The sequence below is a fragment of the Molossus molossus genome, unplaced genomic scaffold, assembly GCF_014108415.1.
Source record: "Molossus molossus isolate mMolMol1 unplaced genomic scaffold, mMolMol1.p scaffold_m16_p_16, whole genome shotgun sequence".
In the NCBI taxonomy this organism is placed as follows: Eukaryota; Metazoa; Chordata; class Mammalia; order Chiroptera; family Molossidae; genus Molossus; species Molossus molossus.
The window spans coordinates 55,511,954-55,525,149 of record NW_023425351.1 but is presented as its reverse complement, the minus strand read 5'-3'; the positions used below and the strand labels follow the sequence as shown (position 1 = coordinate 55,525,149).

The window sequence follows — 13,196 nt, the reverse complement described above, 5'->3', positions numbered from 1 at the left end:
GCGTTCATTCGGCCCAGCGCGCCTTGCTCGCGTCATCAGTGTGAGTGCAGAGAGAGAGTCACGCTTTGTGGAGTCACGCTTTCCTATTGGGTTTCATTGCTTCGGTTCTCGAACAATTCGGTTCTCGACCGTCGTCCTGGAACGAATTATGTTCGAGAACCGAGGTATCACTGTATGTCCAACTCAGATATGCCCCTGTAGTAATTTTATAACAGAATGTGGCACATTGAGGGTATATTATGAAGAGTAGGCTAAAAACTGCATGAGTGTTTGAGAAGAGTATGTTGAGATGAGACTTAGAAAAGTAACTTGGAAGCTGAGAGGGAAGATATTTAGTAACCAGATTTCAATTGGGTTTCTTTCTGTACCGGAGAGGCATTTCTGGGAAAGTCTTGGGATTCTCATGTTGGTGAAAATAGTAAAAATTAATTCTGAGTAAAATCTCTGATTTGTGTTAGTCTGATTTAATAAGTGTATCCACTGTATTAATTCAGAATCATTTACAGAATTATACTGTATGAGTCGCTGACATTTTGTACTTTATTGTATTCTGTCTACTGATAAACTGGTAGCCCAAACAGAATTGGGTTTTAAGCTGAAGATTTTGTGAATAGGTTGAAGGATAAATTATAAGATGATTGGGTAGAAGACATTTGTATTTACTTAGGCAAATAAAAATGAGTAACTGAAATGGGCAATTAATTAGGAAAGGGTTATATATAAAAGAAATATTAGAGCCAGGATTCTTTGACTGCTGGGTGCATCTTTTGAAGCAGAGATAAGATTCAATCAGAAAGCTAAGGGTTTTGACATAGGTAGTCAGCTGGATGGTGATGCCATTTGTAGAGAGAAACGAATATAGCATGAAGGGTATACATGCTTAGAGGTGAAATTCATTATCTTGGTTTAGAATACTTTGCATTTCAGAAAGGGAGAAAATGTTCAGTTGGAGATGCAGCTATAGATGTATTAACTTAAACATGAATGTAAGTCAATTTCTCTATCTGTTCGTACATTTGTGCTTGTACCCATTTGTGGTGAAGTCCAGAATAGTTTTTTACTATATTTCCCCTTCAGACAAGAGCTCTTAACCACACTGTTGTAGTTTTATTTGTTTTTACAATTTGCTAAAGGAGTTTTCTGTAGCTAGACTGCTTAGGAGTAAAGTTAAACTATACAACTTCCTAGTAATGTGAAGCTAAATAATGTAGTTAATCTCTCCATGACTCAATTTTCTCATCTTTAATAATGGTACTTGTCTTATAATCTTCCTATAAAACGAATTAACACAAAGCATTTTATATACCTATAAATATAGTATACATACATATATTATCCTACAACTGCCTATATTTTAGAACGGACTACTTATAATTATTATAGGTTAGTTTGCTGTTCGTCAATTTTCAGCAGTAAAATATATCTCATTTGAAAGTATCTGATATGCTTTGAAAATTTTATTGGTATAGGAGTCAGAGTGGGCTGAAGATTTTTTGTGTGTAGGGCAGGGTTTGGGATATTATCACACATCCCAAAGGCCCTTTGAAGAAGTGGATGACATATAGGAAGCTGGATTCATATAATTTTAAGCTGGTGAAAAGCCTGCAGTTTAACCCATAAAACCAATGAAGCTGTCAATCATGTCCTAATTAGCTTTCCCCACCGTTTCTGTGGCATTGGGAAGCACCCTTATGTTGAACTTTCCACACTCTTGCAAATAAAGTCAATTCCTTACGAGAGAGAGAGAGAGGCTGTCTTTGTTTCCCAGTCTCCTTCTCTATTGGGGAAAAATCTGAGTCACACCTCTGCTGTGGTGGTAGGGATGACGACTGGCTTATATTTAAGTGACACCCCTCTTTAGGAGTTCAGAGCTCAGTGGTTGGTGGTGCAAACAGAACAAAGTCTCTCCTGCTTACCTGTTTTGATGGCAAAAAATATGGTCCCCAGTACTGTCAGTGACATCACACCTAAGGTAGATCCTCGGTCCCACGGTTGGTGGTTGGGAGGAAGCTACTGTGGGGCTTACACTCAGCAACAGAAAACTGTGCATAAGATTAGAAATGCCTGTGCTCTGCCCTCAAGGAGAGAGCCTCTGGCTGGGACCTGGGAGCAGGATTTGAGAAGCGAAAGTCCTAGCTGTCCCTCTCTAACACAGAATTTCCCTCTCACTGGGAAGAGATGGAGGATACACGTATAGATTCAAATTCCACAGAATTTCATAGTCCTTACCAAGTTTTAGCAGATCTTATTAAATAATTCTTTCTTCATTGGTTATATGCTCTTGGGGCTATGTCTAGAGACTTAAAATGATTGTTTTTAGTTTGCTTTTTAAAAATGTTCACTGGTTTCACAGAGAATCTGGCATGCCAAGCTCCTTAGACTTTCATGCTACCCTACTTTAATCTTGAGCTTAAATCTCATTTTTCAATATATTTTACCACATAATCCATGTCTTAGGGGTTGCAAGATGCTCCCCTAGTCATAAAGCGCTATATTTACCTTTATGTCTATTTTTTCATGACCAGTGATGCTTTGAAGATCTAGAAGGGAGGAAAGTGGTAAACAAAAGACTTTTACTACCAAAAGTCCATCATAATCCCCAATATTTAAAGGATATCACGATGAGAAGACATAATAGCATTGCTATTTCTAGGTATTAAGCAACATAAACGACAGAAGTGTAGAACAAGTTTATGGGTTAACTATATTGGAAACTCCAGATTTAACTTTTCCATAATAGACACTAATGGAGGATTTATAGACACTAATGAAGTTCCCTGGTGACATTTATTCAAGCCAATAGACTAGTCACAAAGAATTTTCACAATTTCCCCAAAATGACTGAGCTATATTCTCCTTGTGGGAGGAGAAAATGAAACATCATGGGAATAGTGCACTTTTAGAATATGAATCAATTTTTCTGCTACATCAAGGTCATTATTAATGTCATCTTCTGTGATAACACTGCATGTAATATACTTAAGAATTTCTATAAACCACATCTTCTATAATTCTGATTTAGATCTGAGTGGTTAGGCAAACTACATAGAAATAATATCAGCTGGTTTATATTACTAAAACCCTATTTAATGAGTTATCACACTAAATAAACACCTCAATGACAGTATACAGTATTATATAAGTGGTACAATTTAACATTTCTTAACTGCTCTAAAAAATTTATAGTTCTTTTCCAAGAACACAATTAATCCTGTAGAGCTATGGCTCTTATTAAGATTCAGATTCAATTTAACATGAAAAAATCAACAGAGACGCATCAGAATTAAGTGCACTGTATAGGATATATTCCAAATATCAAGTACATTTCTGATAACATGACATCAAACTTGTATGAGGCACAGAGAAAACCCTGGAAATTATTACTACTGTATAAATTATAATGGAATCGGTGGGGCAACTTTGAAAACTTTTTACATAAAGTTCCAAATACGTTTTCACTCTCATTAGTAATATCTCGTATTTAAACTCAACCCTTAGTAATTCATGAAAACAACAACAACAACAACATAATAAATAGATTTTAAGAAGATAGATTTTTCTAAGAAGACTTTTATGTGGAATCTAATTATTCATATTTGATTTGGCAAAAAAGAATGAAGTTACAATTTATAGGTTGCTAAGAGGTTTTTTTTTCTGCAATAACTTTAAATGGATATGAATCCCATCTTATTTCTTCAAAACTATAGTCCAGTGGTAAAAATCAATCATATATCTCTAATATTAAATTATAAATAACAGGAATAAACTTTTTTTCTCTTATCTTTACAGTCCAGGATATAATATTTGACAGAATTTGTATTTTTTAAGTTTTCATAATTTTTTTCTGAGATAAAATTGCAATTTTCTGTGCTTCTCCAAATTTATATTTTCTTAACAACAATTATTTTAAGTGATATATCACAGCAATGAATATAAGCCATTTTTAGGTATATAATTCTCCTATAGCTAACAGATAAAAACAGTTAAACAGTTTGATGGGGAAAAGTGTTATCTTAATATATGAAAACAATACAACTGACAACTGAACTTGCTTATTTAAAGTAGCCTAATTTAATTAGTTAAGTGGTAAGTTCAACTCTCTCACTAAATATTGTGATTTAGGAAAGTGGAAGCAAAATCTTTTTTTCTCAAAAAGCTATGTCAACCGCATTACTAGAAGCTGTCCTTTTTATTTTATTTATTTTTTAAATTAATTAATTTATTTTTGTTACAGATGTTTCTCCTTTTCCACCCACTGATTCTCCCCGCCCCCAACCTCCACCCCTGTCTCCAGCTTTGTTGTCCATGTCCATTGTTCATGCATACATGCATATAAGTTCTGTGGTTTATCTCCCCCCCAACCCCTCTTCTGGGGATTGTCAGTCTGTACCCCACTCCTACGTCTCTGGGACTACCCCATTCCTCAGACTGTTATGTTCATTATATTTCACAAATAAGTGAAATCACATGATACTTGTCTTTCTCTGTTTAGCTTGTTTCCCTTAGAATAATACTTTCCAGGTCCCTCCATGTTGTCTCAAAGAATAAAAGGTCTTTCTTTCTTACAGCTGCATAGTACTCCATTGTGTATATGTACCACCGCTTTTTTATCCATTCGTCTACTGATGGACACTTGGGCTGTTTCCAGATCTTAGCTATTGTAAATAGTGCTGCTATAAACATGGGGGTACATATATTCTTTCTGATTGGTGTTTCAGGCTTCTTAGGGTATATTCCTAGAATTGGGATCACTGGGTCAAATGGAAGTTCAATTTTTAATTTTTTGAGGTAACACCAAATTGTTTTCCATAGTGGCTGCACCAGTCTGCATTCCCACCAGCAGTGTATTAGAGTCCCCTTTTCTCCACACCCTCGCCAACACTTGTTGTTTGATGATTTGTTGATGGCGGCCATTCTGACAAGTGTGAGGTGATACCTCATTGTTGTTTTAATTTGCATCTCTCTGATGATTAGTGATGTTGAGCATTTCTTCATATGTCTCTTAGCCATTTGTATGTCCTGTTTGGAGAGGTGTCTATTTCGTTCCTCTGCCCATTTTTTAATTGAGTTCTTTGTCTTCCTTTTGTTGAGTTGTATGAGTACTCTATATATTTTGGAAATTAACCCTTTATCTGATGTATCATTGGTAATTATGCTCTCCCATACAGTGGATTGCCTTTTTATTTTGGTGGTTGTTTCTTTTGCTGTGCAGAAGCTTTTGAGTTTGATGTAGTCCCATGTGTACATTTTCCCCTTTGTTTCTGTTGCCTTAGGTGATGTAGCAGTGAAAATTCTGCTGTGTATGATTTCTGAAATTTTGTTGCCTGCATTTTCTTCTAGAATTTTTATGGATTCATGAGTCACATTTAAGTCTTTTATCCATTTTGAGTTTATTCTTGTGTATGGTGTAAGTTGATGGTCTAGCTTCATTTTTTTTGCATGTAGCTGTCCAATTTTCCCAGCACCATTTATTAAAATGGCTGTCTTTACTCCACTGTATACTCTTGCCCCCTTTGTCAAATATTAATTGAGCATACTGTCTTGGGTTCATTTCTGGGTTCTCTATTCTGTTTCATGATCTATGTGCCTGTTCTTGTGCCAGTATCAGGCTGTTTTGATTACAGTGGCTTTGTAGTATAACCTTATCTCTGGTAATGCGATCCCTCCAACTTTGCCCTTCTTTTTCAAGATTGCTATGGCTATTCGAGGTCTTTTTTTGTTCCATATGAACCTTTGCAGTATTTGTTCTAGTTCTTTGTTCTACCTCTGATAGTTTGCTTAGATGCATTTCATTTATCTTATCTTCAATAGAGTTCTCTTGTTCTTTCATTTGGGATTTGTTTCTTTGTTTCACCATTTTGGCTATCTCGGTGGTTTTTGGAGCCTGCCAAATGTTCCCTGTGAGTGTTGGTGTTCTGTTGTTTGTGGCTCCCTCTACTGGGTTTGGATGAGCCTGGGTGGGTCCAGGTTAAACACCACTGTCGAGTCTTACTTTCCTGGGTAGATTTGCAAGCCCAGAAAAGGTTCAGTTCTTCTCGCTTTTTCCTGGTGGCTAGTAGTCTCGGTTACTCAGTGTCTTGGAATGTAGCCCTGGTGTTCCCCATAAGAGGATTTCCAGAGGGTGGGATAGATGCTGGTTGTTAATGAGCCTCAATTTTGATTTCCTTGCCTCACCTGTGAAAGGCTGAGTCTTCAAGGGGCAAGGGCTGCTGCTTTTCCCCACAGCTCTGGGAAGGAGCACACTGGCCACCGTTTTTTGTGGCCACAATTCAGCAAAAACTCTGAGTGCCCTCCAAATCCCAGGTGTCCCCACAGAGTTCCAGCCCCCCCCCCCCACAGAGTTCCAGCCCAGTCTGCCCTCCCTCTGCGGAAGCCCCCAGGTGAGTGGCTGGGGCTATTTTAGTGCTCTATCCCTGCTCTCTGCGCTGTGGAGCAGGCTTGGTCCTTATTCCCCAAGGGCGCTGCTCACAGCTAAGACTGCTGCTGTCTGTAAGTTCCCAGCCCGCCACCCTCTCATGCCTCCACTGATCCTACCAGTGTCCCTGGTTATATGGTCTTGTCCTGCTGCTTTTCTGTTGCTTTTTTCCGAGGATTTGTCTTTATTTTAGTTGTAATTCCCATTTGGTCCTGGGAGATTGTCTGTGTAGGTTCATTTCACTCTGCCTCCATTTTCACATCTGAAGCTGTCCTTTTTAATAGTGTGCCAGATGGAAGGATTGAAGAGAATAACATACAATGGTAACACACGTGGGTGTAAAAGAAATAATATATATGCCACATAAAATAAAACTTCTTGTTGGAACATTTTATATTTTATAATTTTGTTTAGATTTCTTTAGGAAAAATCAAAGGGAATATTCTTGTCTTTATTTTAAAGAATTATGTACCTGAAGTAAACTATTTAATAATACTTTGTCCGGTGTCACAATCCGGCTGACGCAGGGCCAGTAGGGAAACCCAGAGCATCGGAGCTTTAATTTTGTTTGCACTGTTCCGTGATGCGTTCTAAGCAACATCTAGTCAAAAGAACGGCCTTTGTTTTTATGCACCATCCATCTTGCTGAGAAAACTCTAGACAGGGTAAATGCCTTTGACAGCCTTCATGAGAATCTGCTAAAATTTCGTCTTTAAAAGCTCTACGTATTTTGATCATTTAAACAAGGTCATTTATTTTTCTGTAGAACTAAAATATTAAAGTCATCATTCTTTAAATTGGCTATATCAACCCTCAATAAAAAAATACAACAATAATGTACTACTGTGTGTTATTTCTTCTATATTATTACAAGAAATATTTTGGCCTATTTTTATTTTTATACAAGTACTCCATTATGATAGAGGAATTGGAAAGTTTAGTAGTTTCTTTTTTTATTGGAATAAGCCTAAAACTTTTATTGAAGAAAATACAATTAAGGATGAAATAACCCCGAATCTTCCCTTTTGAAATAATAAAATAAGCAACAGAAAATGGGGAGAAATAATTTATATGGAATATATTAGATAACTGAGCTTAAAATATCAGTGCTTTGTTTATCTGGTTAGTAATAAGTGTGTGTGTGTGTGTGTGTGTGTGTGTGTTTTCCACTCCGAGATGACTGCCTCTGTAAGAACTTGGAAAAGGAAAAACCAGTGGTCATTTAAGTTTACAGATATATATCTGGAAAAGTCAAAGTGAAATAAATTACAGCTAAAGAGCATGTTTTGTACACTCTTTACATCTTTCTCAAGAAATAGGCTCCTCTTGTTATTCTGTCATTCTCTTGCGTTATCAATAATTTCTACTTTATTTAAAACTTCTGGTCAGCTTTATAAGGAACGTACTATCTTATGGAATCCCTTGCATCATGAAAAACATATTTATTTCTCAACTGTTGTAACAGATATATGCTTGGTAGATGCACAGATTACATATTTATATATTAAACTTCTCATTCTCTTCTGAATTGTTTTATATTTGCTGTGTTTGCATATCTTACCCTCCATGCACTGTTTAATTTTTTCTGATTTCTGAATGCACATTTTCAGTGAAGCTTCTACTATCATGATTATTGCTGACTTCCAAGCAGATAAATCAAAGGGGCACATTTTATTTTTATTTTTTGTATGCATTTCGGCTGACACCAGTGCCCTGATATTTATCCCTTTTTTATATCCTTTACCAATTTCATCTCCTTCACAAATACTCAGGATATATCTCTATCTCTGTCCTTATCTACATATCTATCTCAAGATTTCAAAAACTTGCTTTCCCTTTTATGTGCTCCTCTTTATAAAAGGTGGTTATATATTTCATCAGCATAGCCACCGAGTGGTCCTAGCAGAGGAGAGAATGTTACATTAAAATGTCAGAAAATATGCTTCACAAATATTTTATGGTATTGATATACCTACTTCTTCTCTCCATCTAAAACAAGTAGGCCTATTCCAGTCCTGCCCAGGGTGATGTTTCAAGGTTCTGTGTCACTATGAATAAATTAGAAGCTCACACTAATGTCTTGAATTCTTCCAAGAAGCCTGGCTCTCTCCCATTTTAAAAGTGGAGAACTCAGATTGTGAATGAAATGACAATAGTCTTACAACTGAAGCAGCTGGTATTTTGTGACGATCTTAGACTTAGGTAGTTTGCGCAGGCTTTTGAAAAAATAATTATAAGCAGCTTTAACTGCGGATTGTGCAAGAAGAGTTTCGGTCTTCTGGTATCGATAGCACAAATGTGGTCTGCAGTGTTCCTAAGGGACGTGACTCAGGATTGTAAGCTCTGTGACTGGGCATGGCTGAAATTGACTGTAAGTAAGATCTTGTCCACCAACACTACAGACTAGTGTCCAATTGTTAAACAACCTTATATTCCTATAACCTTTTATGTATTTTTAATTTTTATTTTTTTCCCTTTATTGATTTTTGATAGAGAGGAAAGGAGAGGGAGAGAGAGATATAAACATCATTGAGAGAGAACATCGATTGGCTGCCTCCTGCATGCCCCCCACTGGGGATCAGGCCCACAACTGGGCATGTGTCCTGACCGGGAATCGAACCAGCGACCTCTTGGAGCATGGGTCAATGCTCAATCAATGAGCCACACCAGCTGGACTCCTATAATCCTTTAAAAGGGTGGTCCAAGCAATCCTTTCCTGCAGTCCCATAGCTGAATTCATAAACCCCTTCAAATTAACATGGCCTGCTCTCCCTCCTGGCTTCTCCCCGAGATTATTATAGAATGCCTCCATTTCACTCTCGAACAGTCTTTCTATACTACCCCACAGTAGCAGCAATGATATGCATCATCCTTTATGTCAAAGGTCAGGACCCTGAAAGGTAGGACAGGAGCTCAGACCAAAATTATACATTTGGGCTGCCACTAGAGGAATTATTTCCGAGTTCTATAAAAGCAGAACTTCTTCCTCTGTCAGTAACTGTCATGTAAGCCAAGTAAACAGAAGGTGCATAACAGTGTTTGTTTCAGCTTTCACAGATACCGCTTCCGAAACTAAATTCACGTCCGTGTTTATGCCATGCTTTCTTTACAATAGCATGAAAGTCACACACACACAAAATGCAACAAAACTGACTTTAACTTTTTAAAATTCAAAACAGAAATTGTGGCATTCTAAATGCAAGTCAATCCCAATCCGTCATTTACAAACAGATTGACAACATATATTCCCCTTAGTTCTTTTAGAGAGTGAGCCTTTTCCAATGATGTTAAATTATGCTTAGAAAGTGATCATTTGTTTTAAAAATAGCATCAGATGCAACCTCTCTAACTTCCAGCAGAATCATGAAGACAGAAAAGAAGGAGAAAGCACATGATGCAATGCCTGTTTGAGACATATCAAACCTTTGCATCCATCTGGAAGGAAATATTTACTTAATAAGGGACATAGGAACTTCAGGGAAAGAAGCAATTGATCACTCGCTGTGCTATATGCATGCATAAAACAAATATCCCAGCAGGAAAGTAGACAAGGGGGACAATTTGTCTATCCTCACTTTCCATAGCCCTGTGAGAAAAATCTTAACAGCCCCTTTTTTCCTGCACAGGTGCTGCATTTTCAAGTAGCCATTGGCACTATGTACCCTCTGTGCTCTCAGGACTTGAGGTATAACAGGAGAAGAAGAGAACATCTAGATAATATCTGCTATAAAACGAATCACAGTTGGGTTCACAAGCAGAGGTATGGGAATAAGAATAAACTCTTTGACGTGGGTAGTGAAGTGAAGTTCCCATAATTAGAGCACAAGGTAGAAAAGAGTTCTGAGAGTAAACTGGAGATTACAATGGTTTATGTTCGTGATTTTTCTCAACTACACAATCAAGCCATGGTGTTAGGAGACATACTCATCTAAAGGTAGTAGAATCAAATGAAATAAATTCAGACATTGAACACTGGGTTCACAGCTGTAGACAGTAATACCGTTCAGACAAGAGGGAAGGGATCAGCCTATGTTAAGTGAAGACAGCAGGGCCAAGGGACATGGCCCGCCTGCCTCCTAGCAGTCATTCAGATACACAAGGGAACCGAACAAAAATACTGTACAATACAAAGATGGAACATTTACACTACAACCTCAGATTTATAGCAGAAATCCTTACAGTTTTTCTCAAATTAAACAGAAGAAAGTTTAAGGAGCTATATAGTGTTCTAGCAGAAATATACATTTTTCGTTCTGAAACTAAAGCAGAATGGAACAAAAAAATAAAAGGGAGAAGTGAATAGGAGACACCACAAGATGAAATATAATGAGAGATAAGTGTGACTTTAAAAAGGATTAAAAAGAGCCCTGGCCGGTTTGGCTCAGCGGTTAGAGCGTCGGCCTGCGGTCCTGAGAGACCCGGGTTCGGTTCCCGCTAAGGGCACGTACCTCGGTTGCAGTTTGTCCCCGGCCCTGGTTGGGTCGTGCAGGTGGCAGCCACTCGATGTGTCCCTTTCACGTCGATGTTTCTCTCTCTTCCAGTCTTTCCCTCCCATTCTATCTGAAGAAAAAAGAAAAAAAATAAAATAAAATAAAAAGGATGAAAAAGAAACATATTTAAAATGCGTAATGAAGAAAGAAATGTAGTGTTTTTTTTTTGTTTTGTTTTTTTGTTTTTTTTTTATCCTCACCTGAGGATATTTTTCCATTTTTTTGTACAGATAGAGTGGGAGGGAGAGAGAGGAAGGGAGAGAGAGAGAGAAACATCGACGTGAAGGGACACATCGAGTGGCTGCCACCCGCACGACCAACCAGGGCCGGGGACAAACCGCAACCAAGGTACGTGCCCTTAGTGGGAACTGAACCCGGGTCTCTCCGGACCGCAGGCCGACGCTCCAACCGCTGAGCCAAACCGGCCAGGGCTAGTGTTTTGTTTTTTTAAAAGATAACTGCACCAGAGTAGAACCGAGGAGTCACAAAAGAAAAGAAAAAATAGGAGAAATGAAGGACAGAGAATGGGTATTCAAAATTCTGTTGTTCTGAAGAAATACATTTTAAAAGTTGGGATATTAACAATATTCAAAACACTGGTCAGAAAAATTGTCTAAGCTTAAAGTATGAATATTTACATGTAAAGTTTTATCACATTCCAAAAGAAATTAACTAAAATGCATTCATTCATAATAATACTTAATTCAGAGAAGGCCTGCAAGAATTTATAAGACAATGATTCTGACTTGCATAGCCATTTGTCAGGATAGACTATACGTAAATATGACCTTGCTTTACTTCATTATTTATAAATTATAAATTAAAGACAAAACATAATTCAAACTTACAGAAAAAAATAATAGTTTAAGCTTTAAATAAGCATTTAGAAGACTAGTCTTCTTTTTTTTCTTCAACAATGAATCACATAAGATTTAGTAAAAAACCATGACTTAAGAACTATACTAATTCAGGTTTTCTCTTTTGTGTAAAGATGAAAGGCTTAAACAGAACGTGTTTCAAGAAAATAGATGAGCTACTTTAAATCATATTTTGCTTTATAATGTGTAGATATAAAAAACAAGAGTGAGAATCAAGACAAGGCAGCGGAGAAAGTTGGGGGCAGCCTTGGGCCTGGACCATGGAGCAGCTACCCAAGGAGGACATTAGACAGTTTCTACAGAACCACGGATCAGATTCATTTCTTCCAGAACATAACAGCGACCATTTGGTTACAGCCTGTAGCCATCATGGTGAAAGTCAGCATTTCAAGGGTACTGAAAGTGAAGTGTCCTAGCAGGTGAACAGTGTGAAGCTTCATCAAGGTCAACCCACAGAAACCAAATCTGAAGAGACTCCAGAGGAGGGTCCACCAAAATGTTCAAAATCTGTTTTTAAAAACAGAGGATGAAACCAACTTCCCCCAAAAGAGAGATGTTGTTCATTGCTGGTATACAGGAACACTACAAGATGGGACCGTTTTGGATACCAGTATTCAAATGAGTTCCAGAAGAAGCAAAATGCCAAGACGTTAAGTTTTAAGGTTGGAATGGGCAAAGTTATCAGAGGGTGGGAGGAGGTGCTCTCGACTCTGAGTGAAGGAGAAACAGCTCTCCTGGAGATTAAACCGGAATGGGTCTATGCAAAGAAAGGTCAGTCTGATGGAAAATTCTGCCACATGCAAAGCTCATTTTTGAAGTGGAATTAGATATTGATTGAGATAGCAATGCTTCAGTCCGAAAAACATCAGCAATGGCCTGGAAGGAACTTATGTAACTAATTACAGCTGGTCCCTATTGTAAGGGAAGAGTCAAATGGAAAATTCAAAGAGTTAAGTTAGAACTTGTTTGCTTCCTCCCCAGACTTTTAAAAAATACGATGTTATACATTTCTGAAGTTTAAGATATTTTACTACAGTTGTGTAAAGTACTTGACAAGAACTCATTTTCTTTTCACCTCATGTTGTAAACTAGAGGCTGAAAAAAAAAATGTACACAATGTCTTAAGTAAAAAAAGAAAAGAAAAATAATAGTAAGCATTAACATCAGTTAAATATTACTGAGTATAAACATAGTTGACTACAAAGGTATTAAAATAATATGACCAAAACAACTCAGTAACTGTAAGTCAAAGAAAGAAAATAAGCAGTTTCAATTAAAATTATTTCAAAAGAGATTCTCCAGAGAGATATAATAAAATATAATTTTTCCCCCTGATTTGCAAAACACAAAAACAAAATATATCATTTTAATCCTCAATCTAAATGTCATGTAAAAGTGTTAAAGCGTATTTAT

The 13,196-nt window shown here is 37.2% G+C and overlaps 1 pseudogene; it reads left to right on the top strand.

Annotated features, from left to right (window-relative positions):
• The first annotated feature begins 8,711 nt into the window (after positions 1-8,711).
• On the top strand, positions 8,712-12,621 carry LOC118631467 (annotated as a pseudogene).
• The last annotated feature ends 575 nt before the right edge of the window (positions 12,622-13,196 follow it).